At 37.7% G+C, this 16,671-nt stretch overlaps 1 protein-coding gene across 1 annotated transcript in view; it reads left to right on the top strand.

Annotated features, from left to right (window-relative positions):
- Positions 1-369: 369 nt before the first annotated feature.
- NCKAP5 (NCK associated protein 5) overlaps positions 370-16,671 on the top strand; it is a 912,592-nt gene continuing 896,290 nt past the window's right edge. The window contains exon 1 of the mRNA XM_072960866.1: positions 370-795. The gene's annotated coding sequence lies outside the window, so the exon portion shown is untranslated. The remainder of the gene's footprint in view (positions 796-16,671) is intronic.

The following is a 16,671-nucleotide window of genomic DNA, read 5'->3' as shown; positions in this document are numbered from 1 at the left end:
AATCAAGCCTTTCATAAAAACGGTTGTGTCTGCAGGGAATTTTTTTTTTCCTTTGCCATTTTGGCTTTTAGATGAATGAAGAATTTTCTCAGCAAATTATTAATTACTCCTTCTTGCCTACAGAATTGAGTTCACTGTAATTCTGGAGGAGTCAATGGTATTCAAACTGCAGCTTTTGATGAAGTAATCGGCTGCTTCTGGGGCCTTTTTCAGCTGCCCTGGGCGTGCTTCACATGTAAACGACTGCCAAATGGATTCTTTCGACATTCCAGCCAATTAAAATACATTTAAAGTGCAGCTGGTGGAGAGGCAGGCCGGGCGATTGTGCAGAGGACTTCAGGGCAGAGGGACAGAAAACAAACTTTGCGGGAACCCCAGCTCTCGCAACGCAGCCAGGTGGTGGGGGCAGTGGAGAAAGTCCCCAAAAGAGGCTATCTTTAGCTCCCGTCAGAATCAAAGATGACACTTTGAGCACCACCTTAAAAGACACAAAAGAGGGAAGCGTGTTTGTTAAGGTGTCAGTTTTCTCCCCCTGCCTCTTGAAACTCCGCGTTGGCTGGTTGCCCAAGGTGGTGCTGCATACAAATATTGACAGAACACAGCAGTGTTTGTTAAACCCAGCCGGGGAAGCCAGTGATTAAAACTCTTGAAGGAAGATCCGAAAACCCCAGGAACTCTCTGCTGAATAGCCTTAGAACATTGACCGAATGAAAGAGTGAATTTCGTTGACCGAATGAAAGCACTGAATGCGCTAAAAGGGAAACATTCACCGTCCCTGTCTGCTATGCCTTTTCGGTAAGGACAGAATTTTCTTTTCTCTCTCTCTCTCTCTTTTTTTTTTCTTTAATGGTTCTGTTGGTGCGGAGGCAAGAGCTTCCAACGGGCTCAGTAAGCGCTCGCCTCCAGAGCTCGGATTTGCAGAGCGCACAGTTTGCCTGTGATTTTTCCGGAAGACATGAGTGGATTGCAATGTGTAAATAGACGCAGGGCATCACCCAGCACGCACGTGGAGTCAGCCCGGGCTTTTCCGGAGTTCAGAAGGATACTTGTTTCAGTGTTTGCCTCTGCTGCTCTGTCCCAATATTTTCTGCCTGTGTCCTGGTGTCCTGAGATTGATTGCAAATAGATTCCTCCTTGGATCCCATAGGTATGCTGCAGGGGCTTGTTTCATTTTTCTTTTCATCGCAAATACTGTCTGGTTCATTCTGCCAGTCCCACACCTATGCACAAGAAGACTGTTTTCTTCCTCCGGGGTTAATATTCAACCAGACACAAGCATTTTGTTTTAGGAAAGCACATCCCAAATGTTTGGAAATGCCTTGCTTTATCTTGACTTTCACTGGAGAAGCTGCTAACTTCGGAATTTGTTTTGAATCGCTCTTTTCTTATATATTTTAAGGCAGCAGCTGCAGCTGCACTGTCTCTGTGGTTCTGCAAGCTCAGTAAATACCCAGCTCCGCGGGTTGGACTCCGATGCCCATCTTAAATTCCTGAGAATGCTCAAGTCAGAGCATGGCTTAGCAGGGGTATTGATTCCTACCCTTCAATTTACCAAAGACACACAAAGTTCCTGATTGTTTCCTGTCGTAGCTGGTCACGGTAGGGCCTTTTTGGCTACAGGTCTGTTCATTGCAAACAAAGAATCTTGCACATTTCACGGTGGAGGATCACATTGCAGTGTCCTGAGCTCAGTTAAATGCGCTTTATTAATCTTTAATGTGCCAGTAGCTGTGAGGCTATGCCAAACTGAGACTTTCCAAAACTCTTGGAGCTACCTGCTGCCAAGATAAACCGTGGTTGGCCCAGAAGGGATATTTTAAGGAAACTTGCAAGAGCAAAGTTTTACCTATTAAGTTTGTCATGAGTCAATGAAAGACATCTTAAATAAAAGAGAGTTCAGAACGAAATGCCTCAGCTGTGCCCTCTGTGTGAGAGCCCTGCTGGTGGGAGTCCGTGTCCTCATACACACAGCGGTCTATGTTCCATATGGGGAGAGCATAAGGCGTTCTACTGTTGGGTTGTGTTGATGAAATGGATGCTGTGTGAATGCAGAAGGCCTTCCTGCCTGTGGCAGTGTCAGAGCCCAGAGACAAACAAGGCTACCCATGTGGTGACCACTTGTCCAATGCAACCATTTCAGACATACCAGAAGAGCTGGTGATGGGCAGTGCTTACAGAAATCCACTTGGACAGAAATGTAACTTTGTACAGAAGAAAATTGGCATGGTATACCTCAGAAAATTGGGCCCTGGAGGTGACCTCAGAACTCAGAGGACAATGGGAACATCTGTGTGACTGACCACGTCCTGGAGAATGGACAGTGGTGGCCTCTGGGGGCTGTGGGTTGCTAACTGTGTTAACACAGGGTCATGGTGTCATCATAATTCCCTGAGGATGTAGGTCATAGTCAAAATGGACCCTGCCTATAAACGCCAGCCCTGTAAGCTGAGACTTCATCTGTCAGGGTAGCTGTGAGGAGAGCACTGAATTGGAGCTGAGAGGAGCTCCAAGATCCTTTCTGATTTAGAAGCAGTGATGTAAAGACATTCTGCACACATGGAAGCAGTGATGAGAAAGGGTCAAGAGTGAGGAAAGCCCAACATGAAGTGGGTAGTTTTGTTGTCTTCAGAGTCAAGCCCAGCCTTCTTCCTGTGGCCTGGAACAGGGCTGACAAGCTAGGTGGGTTAAATCTGATCGCCATGATTTTTTGTAAATAAAGTTTTATTGGCATGCAGCCACACCCCTTCGCTGACATATGGTCTTTGGCTGCTTTTGTACTACCGCAACAGAGTTGAGTAGTTGCAGCGGGGACCCTTCGGATCCACAAAGCCTGAAACTTTTAGTATTTGGCCCTTTACAGGGAAAGTTTTAGAAGCTAGAGATGGAGAACAATGCTTCTCAAATTATCTCATGGACCAGTTTTGTTTTTGTTTTAATTTCCAGCCTGTTATGGACTGATCATTTTATTAAGTATGGTAAGAATGTTGCTTGAATGTTGTGGCAATATCAAATTGCTACAAAATTTCTGTTTTTACTTACATTTTGTACTTATCATGGATCCTCAACAAACAGTTGGCAGACTGCTGCCAGTCTGTGGGCCACACTTTGAGAATCTATAGCCCCTGCTGAATTTTCTGGTCTTGTGCCATTTGTCCCAAATCTCCAGTCATGCTACTGTTCTTTCTGAGGATTGTATGCAATAAACTCTTTTCCATATTTAGGCTTGTGCTACTGATGTTTGCTCAACCTGGATGTCTCTAGATCCTCCCTTAGCTCTTTTTCGCTTAAGGGCTCTGCTTCCTTTCACTTCACCACTCCACCTGCAAAACCTTCCCACGTCTTACATCACTCTTTCTTTATAGCCCTTGTTACAACCAGTGCTTGTCTTGTGGGTTTATTTGTTGATCTTCCTATTCGTTTCCCTTTGTTGTTTTACATTCAGTAACATCATCCATTTCAGCAGGTTCGAGCAGAAAGGAATTTCATATTGGTTTTAGGTGGCATATAAAATCTTGTAGGAGGAGGTCTATATCCAATCCAATCACTGTGCTAGACCCTGGGCGTCCAGTGATGAGTTAGCGAGGTTATAGTCGAGAAGGCCTGTAATCTACATCCAACCCCTGTGGCAGAGCTTCTGAGACCGTGCCTAGAACAACAGAGAATTCAACCACTATAGCTCTGTCCCTTGCTATATGAAGCTAGGATTCAGGAAGCTGACGCCACCACTGCTAGCTCCATGATTACGCTGCCTCTCCTGTCATCTCCTCCCCACAAATGAGCATTTCTGTTTCTTGAAACATGTGCGGCTAGGGGCAGGATACTGGGATTTTTGCAAAACAGATTGCAGAGTACCCAAACCTCTGGCAGGAACAGCAGATATATAGCATCTACCTCCTGACCTTCACTCTGATCTTCAAATCCCACTGGGGCAGGGGTGTTCTTCAGGGTGGAATCTGGATCACGGCAGAACTTGAGCTAAGAGAGAGTCAGGAAAATGCCACCTTAGGTTTTTTTAGTCTTTAATGTTGGAAAGGAGTCACCAGAATCTGCCTCCATCCTCTGTTAGAATGGAATCTCCATGAGAGTAGGGACCTTGTCTGCTCATTCATACCCTACACCAATGCTAAAATAGTGCCTGGTATATGTAACATGCTCAGTCAATGTTAATCATAAGAATATATGCATGAATTAATGACATGTTCCCCAGAAGTCTGTGATTTATGTAGGAGGGTGGCATGTGTCACACATGAGGGAGATTCATAAATATGAGCCAGCCTGGGAAATGTCTCTATGGTGGGATAATATCACCTTTGGAATATATTCATGTAGTGAGTTACAATCTGCTCAGGACTGGGATTATTCTGGTTACCATCTAATATCATTTACTGAGGACTTATTATGAGCCATATACTACACTAAGTGCTATATATGCATAGCTCATTTAATCTGCAAAAAAACCTGAAGTAGGCATTATTTCCATTTACATAGAGAAAGCAGAGACTATCAGTGGAAAAGTGACTTCCTAAGTCACAGAGCTGGTGAGTGGTAGAGCTGGACTGTATCCCATGACTTTCGAAATCTAAGTTTGCATCCTTCACCTGTCGTTATAAACCTGCATATGATTTATTTTTCTGGTTGTTGTTCCTTTACCTAAGACTCTCCTGTTTTGTTTCCATCCTAGTGTCTGGTTAATCTACTGATTATCTACTTTGTGCCTTAGCAAGGTGAAATCCAGGCATCAGGGCTGAGATATCGGGACAGGTCCCTGGTCATCATTGCTGAATATTGCAGAGTATTAGCAATGAATCTGTGGGTCTATAGGTGAGCATATAATAAGAGTCAAAGAGAACTAAATATACAGTGATTAAGGTATCAAAAATTGCTCTTAAGACAAAAACCCTAGAGAGCAGAATATTTCTGTTATAATTGGACAAACTTCTAGCCTCATTATGTATGTTTGATTAGAAATTTCAAGTCTTTGTCTTCTATTTGGTTGAAATTCTACTTCATATCATTTTCATTAAACACATAATAATTGTGACTTGTCATTTTGTAACAGAAAATAAGTTGAAAATTATTTTTACATTTAAAACATCAAAGAACTCAAAGATACCTCTGAAAAAAGACACTTTGTCAAGGGGTGGGAGATCTACCAAAGATTATTTGGCAGCAGTATCTATGATGAGACAAACCACTTAAATTCCTGACTGTAGTGCCTATAAAAATGCTAAAGGAAACTTCTGAAACGGTGGAGTAAAAACCTCTGAATGTCTACTCTTCCATAGAAACAAGGAGAATACTGACAAAAATGGTCCAAATCAACATTTTTTGAACTTGGGAAATTAAACAAAGGCTTAAGACAATCTGAGGAGCATTTATTCAGGAAAAAACAAAAACAAAACCAAAACCCTGAATCTCAGTTCAAACAGTGTGCTTTGTGTCATTTGGCTTGCCCTATTCCTAGGCACCTCTTCCCAGCTCTGAGGAAACCTTGAAAATTAACAGTTTTTCCATCACGGTAGCTGTGAAAATCAGTAGTGTAGCAGCCAGTGGAGGGGAAAAGCCTGTTTCAAGCTCTACAAAGAGCTTCATTCCCAGAGAATTCGCATGGTTTGACCTGTCTGGTAGCTCCTTGGGAACTCCCACTGGTAGGTCTTGTTTTTTATTTGACCTGATTCAAAACTCAATGCAAAGAACTTTTCTCTTGGGACATTTATCACAGAAATTAACATTACAGCTGCCTGAGGCAGCAGTAAGAGTTGGGGAAAACAGGATGATAATCAAAAAAATTCTAAATGAAAAGCAAGGGGAGGAAATGTCCACTGGGGTGTTGGAAAGCTCACATGTTCCTGGAAACATAAAAGGCATGCACGTGTACAGAGGTGTGCACATTCTCAGGAATGACCTAAGAAGTCCCTTACCTCTCTCACCTATAGCTGACCGTGAGGCTCTGCACATGCAGGGAATGAAAACCAGGGAAGAATTGTAAACAGCTGGCAAATTGAAATGTGCCCCGCTATACACAGAAATCCCCTCAGCAAAGGATGAAAGACTTATTGGCTGAAGGCATTATAAAAAGATCTGCCCAGCCATTAGCTGGCCACTAAGCTAACCACACATGACAAAGAATACACACTCCACAGAGTAAGAATAGGAAAAGCACTAAAGAAATAGCAAAAACAATTACAACAACAACAAACAGGAACAACAGCAAAGCTTGATTGGAGGACAGATCTGATTTCCAGAGTTACCACAATATATTATTTTAAAAGCTCAATTTTTTAAAAAACTTATGAGACAGGCAAAGAAGCTGGAAAGTATGTTCCAATCATGGGGGTGGTGTGGTGGGAAAAGCAGTCAATAGAAATTATCTTTGAGGAAGCTCAGGCACTGTACTTACTAGACAAAAATTTTTAATCAGTGATCATAACTATGTTCAAGGAACTAAAGGAAATAATGTTTAGAGGAATAAAGGGAAATATGAGAACAATATCTTACCAAGCAGAGAATATCGATAAAGAGATAAAAAGTTTAAAAGGAAGCCAAACTAAAATAAAAACTTCACTATTGGGTTCAACAGCAGGTTTAAGTAGGCAGTAGAAAGAATCAGAAAGTTTGATGATAGGTCAAATGAAATTATTCAATATGGAAATATAAAGTAAAAAAAGAATAAAAATTAACAGATCCTCAGAGACCTGTGGGACACCATCAAGTGTACCAGTGTACACATTATGGGAGTCTGAGAAGGAAAGGAGAGATAGAAAGGGGCAGAAAGAATATCTGAGAAATAATGGCTGAAAATTTTCTATATTTGATGAAATATGGGAATTTACATATCCAAGAATCTCAATGAATTCCAAGTAGGATAAACCTAAAGAGTTTCACTCTGAGACATAATCTAATTGTCAAAAATCAAAGAGAGAATCTTTAAAGCAGCAAGAATATAGAGCCTTGTTAAATGTAAGGGAGTCTCACTTATACTAATAGCCAGTTTTTCATCAGAAACCAGGGAGGCTAGAAAGCAGTGGAATGATATATTCAAAGTACTGAAAGAGAATTCTATATCCAGCAAAACTATTCTTCAAAAATAAGGAGAAATTAAGACATTACCAGATAAGTGAAAACTGAGAGAATTTATCATTAACAGAACTTTCCTTCCTTAAATTACTAAAGGAAGACATTCAGGCAGAAATAAAAGGGAACTAGATAGTAACTTGAATCCACACAAAGAAATAAAGAGCACTGGTAAAATATAAAAGACAATTTACATGTATTTTTTGTTTATAACTCCTTTTTTCCTGCCTTATTTAAAATGCAAGCTAGAAGTTTAAAACTATGTTGATGAGCTCATAATGTAGAAGAATGTAATGTTTATTACAATAAGAAGACAAAGAAGGGTAACTCTATAGGAACAAAGTTTTTGTCTATTGAAATAAAGTAGATATTAATCCAAGTAGATTGTTATATTAGATAATTAGATAATCTAGATGAAACAGACACATTCTTGGACACAAAACTACTGGAACTGACTCAGAGAACAAACAGAAAATCTGAATAGACTCTTAAAAGGCAAAAAGATTGAATTAATGATCAACAGACTTACTACAAAGAATAGTGGGCCAGATAGATACCTGGTGAATTCTAGCAAACATTTAAAGAATTAAAACTTATTTTTCACAAACTCTTCCAAAAATAAAAGAGAAAGGAAAACTTCCCAACTCAGTCTATGAGGCCAGTATTACCCTGAGACTAAAGAAACAGGAAATAAAAACAATAGTCTGATAATGTCTTATGAATATGGACACTATAATTCTCAAAATACTAGCAAACCAAATTTGGCAACATATAAAAAGGATTATACACTATGCCTAAGTGAGATTTATTCCAGGAATACAAGTTTGGTTATGCATATGAAAAAACAATGTAACACAACATTAATAGAATAAAGGCCAAAAACCATGTGCTTATTTCAATAGATGCATAAAAACCATGTGACAACATCCAACACCTTTTAAAACTCTCAACAAACTAGGAACAGAACTGCCTCAACATTGATAAAGAGCATCTACAAAAAACTTACAGGTAATATTACACTTAACAGTGAAAGACCTTTCCCCTTAAAAAAATATATAACATGTCTGCTTTCATTACTTCTATTCAATATAGTTCTAGCTAGAGCAATTAGACAAGAAAAAGAAATAAAAGGCACCCAGATTGGAATAAAGATGTAAAACTATCTTTATATGCAGGTGATACGATTTTGTATGTAGAAAATCCTAAAGAATTCATTTTAAAATAGAATTAATAAGTGATTCAGCAATGTTACGGGATACAAGATCAATATACAAAAATCAGTTGTATGTCTACACAAAAGCAATAAACAATTTGAAAATGAAATTAAGAAAAGCAATTCAATTTATAATAACATCAAAAAGAAAATATTTACAAAGAAATTTAACAAAAGAAGTCCAAGAATTACACACTGAAAACTACTAAGCATTGAAGAATGAAATTGAAGAAGACCAAAATAAATGGAAAGATATCCCATTTACATGTATTGAAAGACTTAATATTGTTAAGATGGTGATACTCCCCATGTTGATCTAGAGATTCAACATAATTGTTATCAAAATCCAAGACGCTTTTTTTCTTTTAGAAACTGACAAGCTGATAGTAATATTTATATGGAAATGAAAATGACCTAGAATAGCCAAAAAACAATCTTAAAAAAGAAGAGCAAATTTATAACTCATAGTCCTTGATTTTAAAAGTTACTGGGAAGCAGCAGTACTAAAAAAGTATGTTACTGGTATAAGATTAGACATGGAGGTCCATGGAATTAGATTGAGAGTTCAGGAATAAACTCTAATATTTATGGTCAATTGATTTTTGACAAGGGTTCCAAGACAATTCAATGCAGAAGAAAATCGTTTTTTCAACAAATGGTACTGGGAAAGGTGGATATCCATATGTAAAAGAGTAAAGTTGGGACTCTAACTCCTAACTTATGCAAATATTCAAAATGGATCACAGACCTAAATGTAAGAGCTAAAGCTATAAAACTCGTACAAGAAAACATAGGAGTACAACTTCATGATTTTGGATTAGGTAGAAGTTTCTTAGATATGACACCAAAAGCAAAAATGACAAGAGAAAAAATAAAGACATCATTAAAATGAAAAGCTTTTGTACCTCAAAAGACATCATTAAGAAAGTGAAAAGATAGTCCACATGATGGAAGAAAATATTTGCAATATCAGATAAGGGACTTGTATTCCATACAATGATATATTATTCAACCAGGATATATAAAGAACTCTTACTATCAACCATAAGACAAATAACTCTTAAAAAATGGGCAAAGGATTTAGTCATTTCTTCTAACAAGATATACAAATGGCCAATAAGCACATGAAAATATGCTCAAGATCATTAATCCTTGGGTGAATGCAAATCAAAAGAAAGTGAAATGCCATTTTGCACCCATTCGGATGGCTATAATGAGAGAGATGAACAATAACAAATGCTGGCAAAGATGTAGAGAAATTAGAACCCTCATATGTTGCTGGTAGGAATGTAAAATGGTACAGCCATTTTAGAAAAGATTTGACAATTCTTCAAAATGCTAAACATAGAGTTCCCATATAATCCAGCAGTTCCTCTCCTAGCTATATACCCAAGAGAATTGTAAACATATATCCACACAAAAACTTGTACATAAGTGTTCTCAGTAGTATTATGCATTATTACCAAAAAGTAGAAAGAACCCAAATGTCTTTTAAATGACAAATAAACAAAATGTGGTATATCCATACAGTGGAATATTATCAAGCCATATAATGGAATTAAATACTGATGCATGCTACAATATGGATGAACCTTGGAAACATTATGCTAAATGAAAGAAGCCAGACACAAAAGGCCACATATTGTATGATTCCATTTATATGAAATGTTCAGAATAGACTGAAAGTAGAGTAGTGGTTGCAAGGGGCTAGGAAAAAGGGAGGTTGGAAAGCGATTGGTAATTGGCATGGTGTTTCTTTAGGGGGTAATAAAATACTCTGGAATTAGATATTGGCGATGGTTGCATATCTCTGTGAATATACTAAAAATGGAATTGTGCTCTTTAAAAAAGATAACTTTATTGTATAGTGTTATATCTCAATAAATATGTTATTTTAAAAATTGCTAAGGGGAGAAACCAGAGTAATTGGACACCTCAGAATCAGGTCCATCATTCCAATTTTTGAGCATGAGGCAAGAGTGCAAATAGAGGTCCACATGCCATACATTAAACATTTAAAAATTATGAATCAAACACCATCTTAAATATATTTTCCTTCTTCCACTTTGACAAATACACCTTTGTCCAAAAAAACTTTGTACTGTTGGCTATGGGAAGTCAGAAAAGGCTTTAAGAAGAACGGTAATGTAATCATATTATCATTTCTGGAACAGCTTGTTGGCAGTCCTTTCGAGGTGTGAGTAGGAGAGAGCCTGGGGACTGCAGTTAATAAGTGAGGATGATGGTCCCACCAGGAACTGGGGAGGACTCTAAGCAATGTCACAGGTATAGAGAGAGTGTGACAGATACAATAGAGATTCTAAAAGCTGGGTCAGCAGAAATGGATGGGGAAGGAGGAAGGGGAGAGAAGAGAAAGAGAGGCCAATTGACCTTTAGAGCTTCAGTGACTCAGGCTGGTGACATCATTGCCTAAGAGAAAAAGATGAAGGAGGCTTTGATGGGCATGGAGGAGTCTTGAGAGCTGGGCTTTGGATATGTGAGGCTGGACATCAGGTGGAAGCGACCAGTGAGTATTTGGAAGTAGATGTCTGTTGCCTAGAAAAGAGGCATGGGCTAATAAAACAATTTGGAAGTCATCAGATTGTCAAAATCCCAGGAGGGAGTAAGATTTCACAAGGGGGAGAAAGAAGAGTAAGAAGCAAATGGTAAGAGACACAACAGAGCAGTATCATTAATAATAAGGCTGAAATGTTTCTCCTAAAAACCAATCACAAATATAACACTGTTTGCAGGAACTTTCATGTTGTATATATAGCAGGGTCTCAATCACGCAGCAAGGTTGAGGCTGTTGGTCAGAAAATGGTGATTATAATATGGTCTATAACCAGTAGCGGTTGGGAAAGAACAACCAAAATCAGCTGAGTTGTATGTGGAAAAACATGTAACTGAACTTTTAATTTATATATAACATGGAGCTTTTATCTAAAAAAAAAACTAATATATATAATATTAGTATATTTATATATTTATATATATATATATATATATATATATATATATATATATATATATATATATATATATTATATTAAACTGGCTGCAGTTTGCTTGTTAGGATTGTTTTTGTGTGATCACCTGTGTTTGAAAGAAGCCAAACAGGCTGTTAATTGCCTTAACTGGATGACTATGCCATTTAATGTTATTACGGGATTTTATACCTTGAAAGTACTCCAGAACCATTAATTAGACATTCCTTATCAGCTCCCTGCATTAGGCATTACCATCCTGTTTTTGTTCTTGCTGCCACTGCCGTTGCCCCACGTGCTATAATTGATGACAGGTTACGTGATTGGACTTCATTGGGAAAAGCCCTTTGAACCAAGAACCTGCCTAGTCTTTGGTTACTGAAATAGCGTTGATTTGAGTTTGGTGTTGCAAGGTTTTCTGTGTGTTTATTTGTTAAACGAACAAAATTTGCATGTTTTCAGTGGCTTAAGCAGTTGTCTGAAACACCCTTCTGTACTTTGATTGGCAAAACCCAAGGCTATTACTACCTCCTGTCATCCCAGGCCCAGTCTCAGGAGTCCCCGTTTTCACAACATCACCAGGAAATGGCCCAACATTTGGGCTGTAATCTCGTTTCCTTGGTTTCCCTGGGATTTAGGAATTTTAAGAGAAGCCAGTATCTGTATAATAAGTAACTGGACTTAGTTGGTGGAATACGAAAAATTAAGAAGTTAAATGTGTTAAGCAGGTTTTTAATTTTAAATCAGCAGCAGTCACATATTTTCAATGAATCATGAAGGAGCTAGTTTTGGGGAAAACCTTAAAAGAGGTAAAGATAGCATGCCTCTCCATGGTCGATCCTCCTCCTCTTCTGCCCTGGCTTCTAGAGGTCCTACAGCAGGATTGCCTGTCTCCTCCTGCTGTGATTTATAAGCCATGTTCTTTTATGCCCTTATCTGCGTCCTATTTTGTTACTCTGAATGGATATAAAGCAGGTTGCTATGAGGTAGATTATCTCACAATCTGATGGTGGAAGTGTCAAATGGTGTGGCTTTTATGGAAAGCATTTTAGCAGTATGTGTTTGAATATTTTAATCTATTCTATTTTAATTTATTCAAAGGAGATAATATGTGGTATGTACAAATATCTACCTATAAAATTATTCATTACTATATTATTTATAATGCTAAAATAAAGAAAACTATTCATCAATAGGGGAATTGGCAAATAAATTATGGATGGAAGAGAGCTCTTATAAATCTACAAGAAAAAAGATTACAATCCCAATAGAAAATAGTTAAAGAAAATGAAATGCAGTTTACCAAGGAAGAAATATAACTGGCCGAGTAGCTTTTGAGCAGATGTTCAAGCTCATTAGAAATGAACGAGATACAAATGAAAGTAATGAGATATTATTATGTTACCTATTATTAGCAAAGATTAAGCCATCCTAATTGATGAAGAGGTGAAAACCAGGCCTCCTCATTTACTCTTGGTAGGAATAAAATTGGGACAAATTTGAGGAGGAGTAATTTGGGTCAGAGAGAGCATAATTTTGACCCAACAATGCACTTCTAAGAATGTATCTTAAATAATCACAAAGTCTACGAAGGCTGTGTATAGGATATTTATAACGGATGTTATAACCGTTATAATCCTTATACTAGTGAATAAGTAACACTTATAGTAGTGAAAATGGAATAATTCAAAGTCCCTTGGAAGATGATTGTTAAATAAATTGTAGTCCAACCCCCGGGTGCAACACCATGCATCCATTAAAAAGTGACACATATCTGGTTGATAGGAATAATGCCTTTGATATAGTAAGTGGAAAATGTAAGCTAGAAATAAATGTGTATTATAAACTCATTTTTTAAAGCTGGTGTCTATCCACGTGTGTGTCTGCCTACAAACGAAAGTTTGAAAGTACTTCCACTAAAATGAGAGGGTAATTTTTATCCTTATTGTACACTTTTGTATTGCTGAATTTGTTTTTAATTCACGTATATTAACATCATAATCAGAAAAATGCAGCTTCATCATTGTAATCAAAGAAGTAAGATGTTACCTCCATAAGATGAAATACAGAGAAATTTAAAATAGTGATTTTTGAAAAAACTGTCAATGAAATGATGCTAAATAAAAAATAACTACAGAGAAAAAAGATGGGGAGGAAATGCACCAAGTGTTAACAGTGTTTATCCAAAATACATATGAGAATTACAGCCATAACTAAATTATTGTAATAAATATCTATTGATTTCATATTCAGGATAAAAATGTTTTAAAAACAATTTAACAGAGGTATTTGTGTTGTGACCAAGTTCTCCATACTCTCTATTTTTTGGGTGCCACAGATCAGAACCTCATAGTTATAGCTACTAACACTCACATTAAAAAGTGACTATTGTAGGGGGTAGGGTATGGCTCAAGTGGTAGAGTGCGTGCTTAGCATGCAAGAGGTCCTGGGTTCAATCCCCAGTGCCTCCTCCAAATATAAATAAATAAGTAAACCTAGTTCCCTCCCCCTCATAAACAAACAAACAAAAAGTAAATGTTGTCATGCCAGATATACGTCATAAGCCAATTAAAAAATTTTTGTATGTGGAAACTTCTATAATAGTGCACCCTATAGACACTGTGGTAGGAAGATTTTTAGTTATTGGATCTTCCAGAGAATTAGGGGGAAATGTCACATACAGACAAAATACTTCTGCACATTTAGTATGCAATTCACAGACTTGGATAAATGGTAAAAACAAATTAGGAAGCATATTATTATACTGTTTGCTTTTTCAGATACAGAATTTGGAAAATTTGGTAAGATGTATTTTTGACCAACTCATCCAAAGTAATAATTTACCCACCTACCCCCCCATCATATTATCTTAAATTGATTTATTCCTGTGAACCCTCTTCAGTTGTGTCATCTTAGAACACCTTTGATTTTCACAATCCTATGAGGCAGGCGGGGCAAATATTTACAATTCATGGCTGTGGAAAGAGCTTCAGAGACGTTAAATAACGTGGCTCAAGATATCAAACTGGAAAATGGAGGAGCTAGGATCTGAACTCACATATTTCTGATAATCCAGGTTAGTTACTGTTACTACTGGGAATTGAATCAGTGTTTACTGACTCCAAATCCATGTGTACCATACCATTCTGTTCCCACAGAAGCTTAAAATGCCTAGGGATTGAATTCTGATCTGTCTTCTAACAAGACACCAGTGAGCATAAAGAAAAAGAGAATTCCAGGTAAAGGAATGAGTATGCTAAGGCGTACACCGGGAGAAGGGTTTAGGGGTGGAAGGGAGATGGGTAGAAGCTCAAACTCAATGTCTGCAAAAGTGGTACAGGTGTTATAAGTAATGGAAGCCCACCAGGAATAAGAAAAACAAAATCATGATAATAAATGAGAGCACCATTGGATCTCACTGTGGTGTAGACTGCAGGGATTCCTGAGGAAGTGGGTGACTCAGAGAGCCTGTCCTGCTGAATGTCTGGGGGATGTAGCTGATACTCAGCACCAGCAATTGTTGCCAAAAAGAAGCTAGCTCTGCATTTCAATTTTTTAAAAAAATGTTTAAAAGAAGCTGTAAATTGGACTTTTTGGTCAAATCTTCCCATTTTAAAATACTAGCATTAATTTGAAAATAACTTTTTTTGGTGGGAAGGGATAAATTGGGAGTTTGAGATTTGCAGATACTAACTACTATATATAAAATAGATAAACAACATGTATGTACTCTATAGCACAGGGAACTATAGTCAATATCTTGTAGTAACTTATAATGGAAAAGAATATGAAAAGAAATATATGTATGTACATCTATGACTGAAACATTATTTTGTACCCCTCAAATTGACACAACATTGTAAACTGACTATTCTTTGATTAAAAATAAATAAACAAATAAATAAATATTTTTAAAAGTTAAAAAAATAAAAATAATATTCTGTAAACTGACTAAAACACATCTGAAGGCCATCAAAGCCTTCAGTTTGTGATTTGCTGGTTTGTGATTTTTGGGTTTACTAGTCTGTCTGTGGGTGTACTAGGCTCCTGACCAAATTCAGTTCCGTTTCCTTGATGTCTTAATTATACCACCGTGATTCTTAACATTAGTCCTCACACATTAGGAAATTCCTGCTTTCCTCTTCTTCACACCCACCTAAACCAGCCACCCCTACCCTGGTTCTTACTCAGGTTCCATCTCAGGGATTGGAAAGGAAGGTTGCCCCTGAGAGGACAGCCCCAGTGTATCCCCAGAACAGTCTAGCTAAACACCGCTGTAGGTGAACTCTGAGGACTGACCCTCAGGGCTTGAGAAGGGTGTGCTTTAATTAAGTTACATTTCTGCCTTTAATTATTATCTAGACTAGAAATTTTTGTAAGACTGTAAATGTATGGTAGTACCTTGGTGATACATATCACTCAGGTTTTCTTCCTCCAGGGAGAGTCCAACCAGGAGGTACCGAGGAAAGTGCAAAACATGTATGAGTGATGGCACTAATTACCGTGTTAAATCTGCAAAACTGGATTAAACATGTGACTATGGCCTTGACCCCTGAAATTGGCAAAGATGAATGTCCTCCGAATTCCATAGAAAGGGTCTCAACAAAGGCAAAATGTACACCTCTCTCTCACACACACACTGTTTAGTCCAGTGAACATTCCAATGCATCTTTGGGGACATCTTCACTTTGGAGATACTTCCCTTCATAAACCATCTCGGGACTAAATTATAACATTTAAGTATGTAATGTTCTTCCACTTACAGTGAGTTTTTGATCATGATTCTTTATAGAATATTTGGAAAATATCACAAAATATAGGGAAAATGATAAAAAAATTACATTTAATCCCACCATCACCCAGAGACACTCACTGTTACAACTCTGGCATGAATATTTAGCCTTTTTGCTATACTTTCATGAAAAACAGACAGATAAATGAACGAACAATAACAGCAAAACATCCAAAAGCAAACAAACTCTTGACTCGGTATGAAGAATTTGAATATCAAGAAATGAATTTCTGTGCTAAATTCATTCAAGATAAGTAAGCAGAAAGGAAAAATGCCGAGGTGAGACTAGAAGAAAGGCAGAATCCAACTAGTCAGAGGGGAGAGTGAGCACTTCCTCTGTAACACTGTAAGCACGCTTTGACTGGAGGGATGAAGGTCGAGGAAGATAGAACCATTTGGGGTGTTAGATACAGTCATGGCAGGTGAGAATACAGGTGAGACACATATGAACACAACTTGCAGCTCTTGATAGAAATATAGAGGATTCTTACAAAATAATACGTCTTTCATAGCTTTGGGTGGGAGGGATTCTTACTCTAATCCACCTGAAACACCTTCCTTTAGTCACTCTGTCTCCAGTACTTTCTCCCTAATGAAGCAATCAT

This window comes from Vicugna pacos, chromosome 5 (assembly GCF_048564905.1).
Source record: "Vicugna pacos chromosome 5, VicPac4, whole genome shotgun sequence".
NCBI classification, from domain to species: domain Eukaryota; kingdom Metazoa; phylum Chordata; class Mammalia; order Artiodactyla; family Camelidae; genus Vicugna; species Vicugna pacos.
This window is presented reverse-complemented; position numbering and strand designations above follow the sequence as displayed.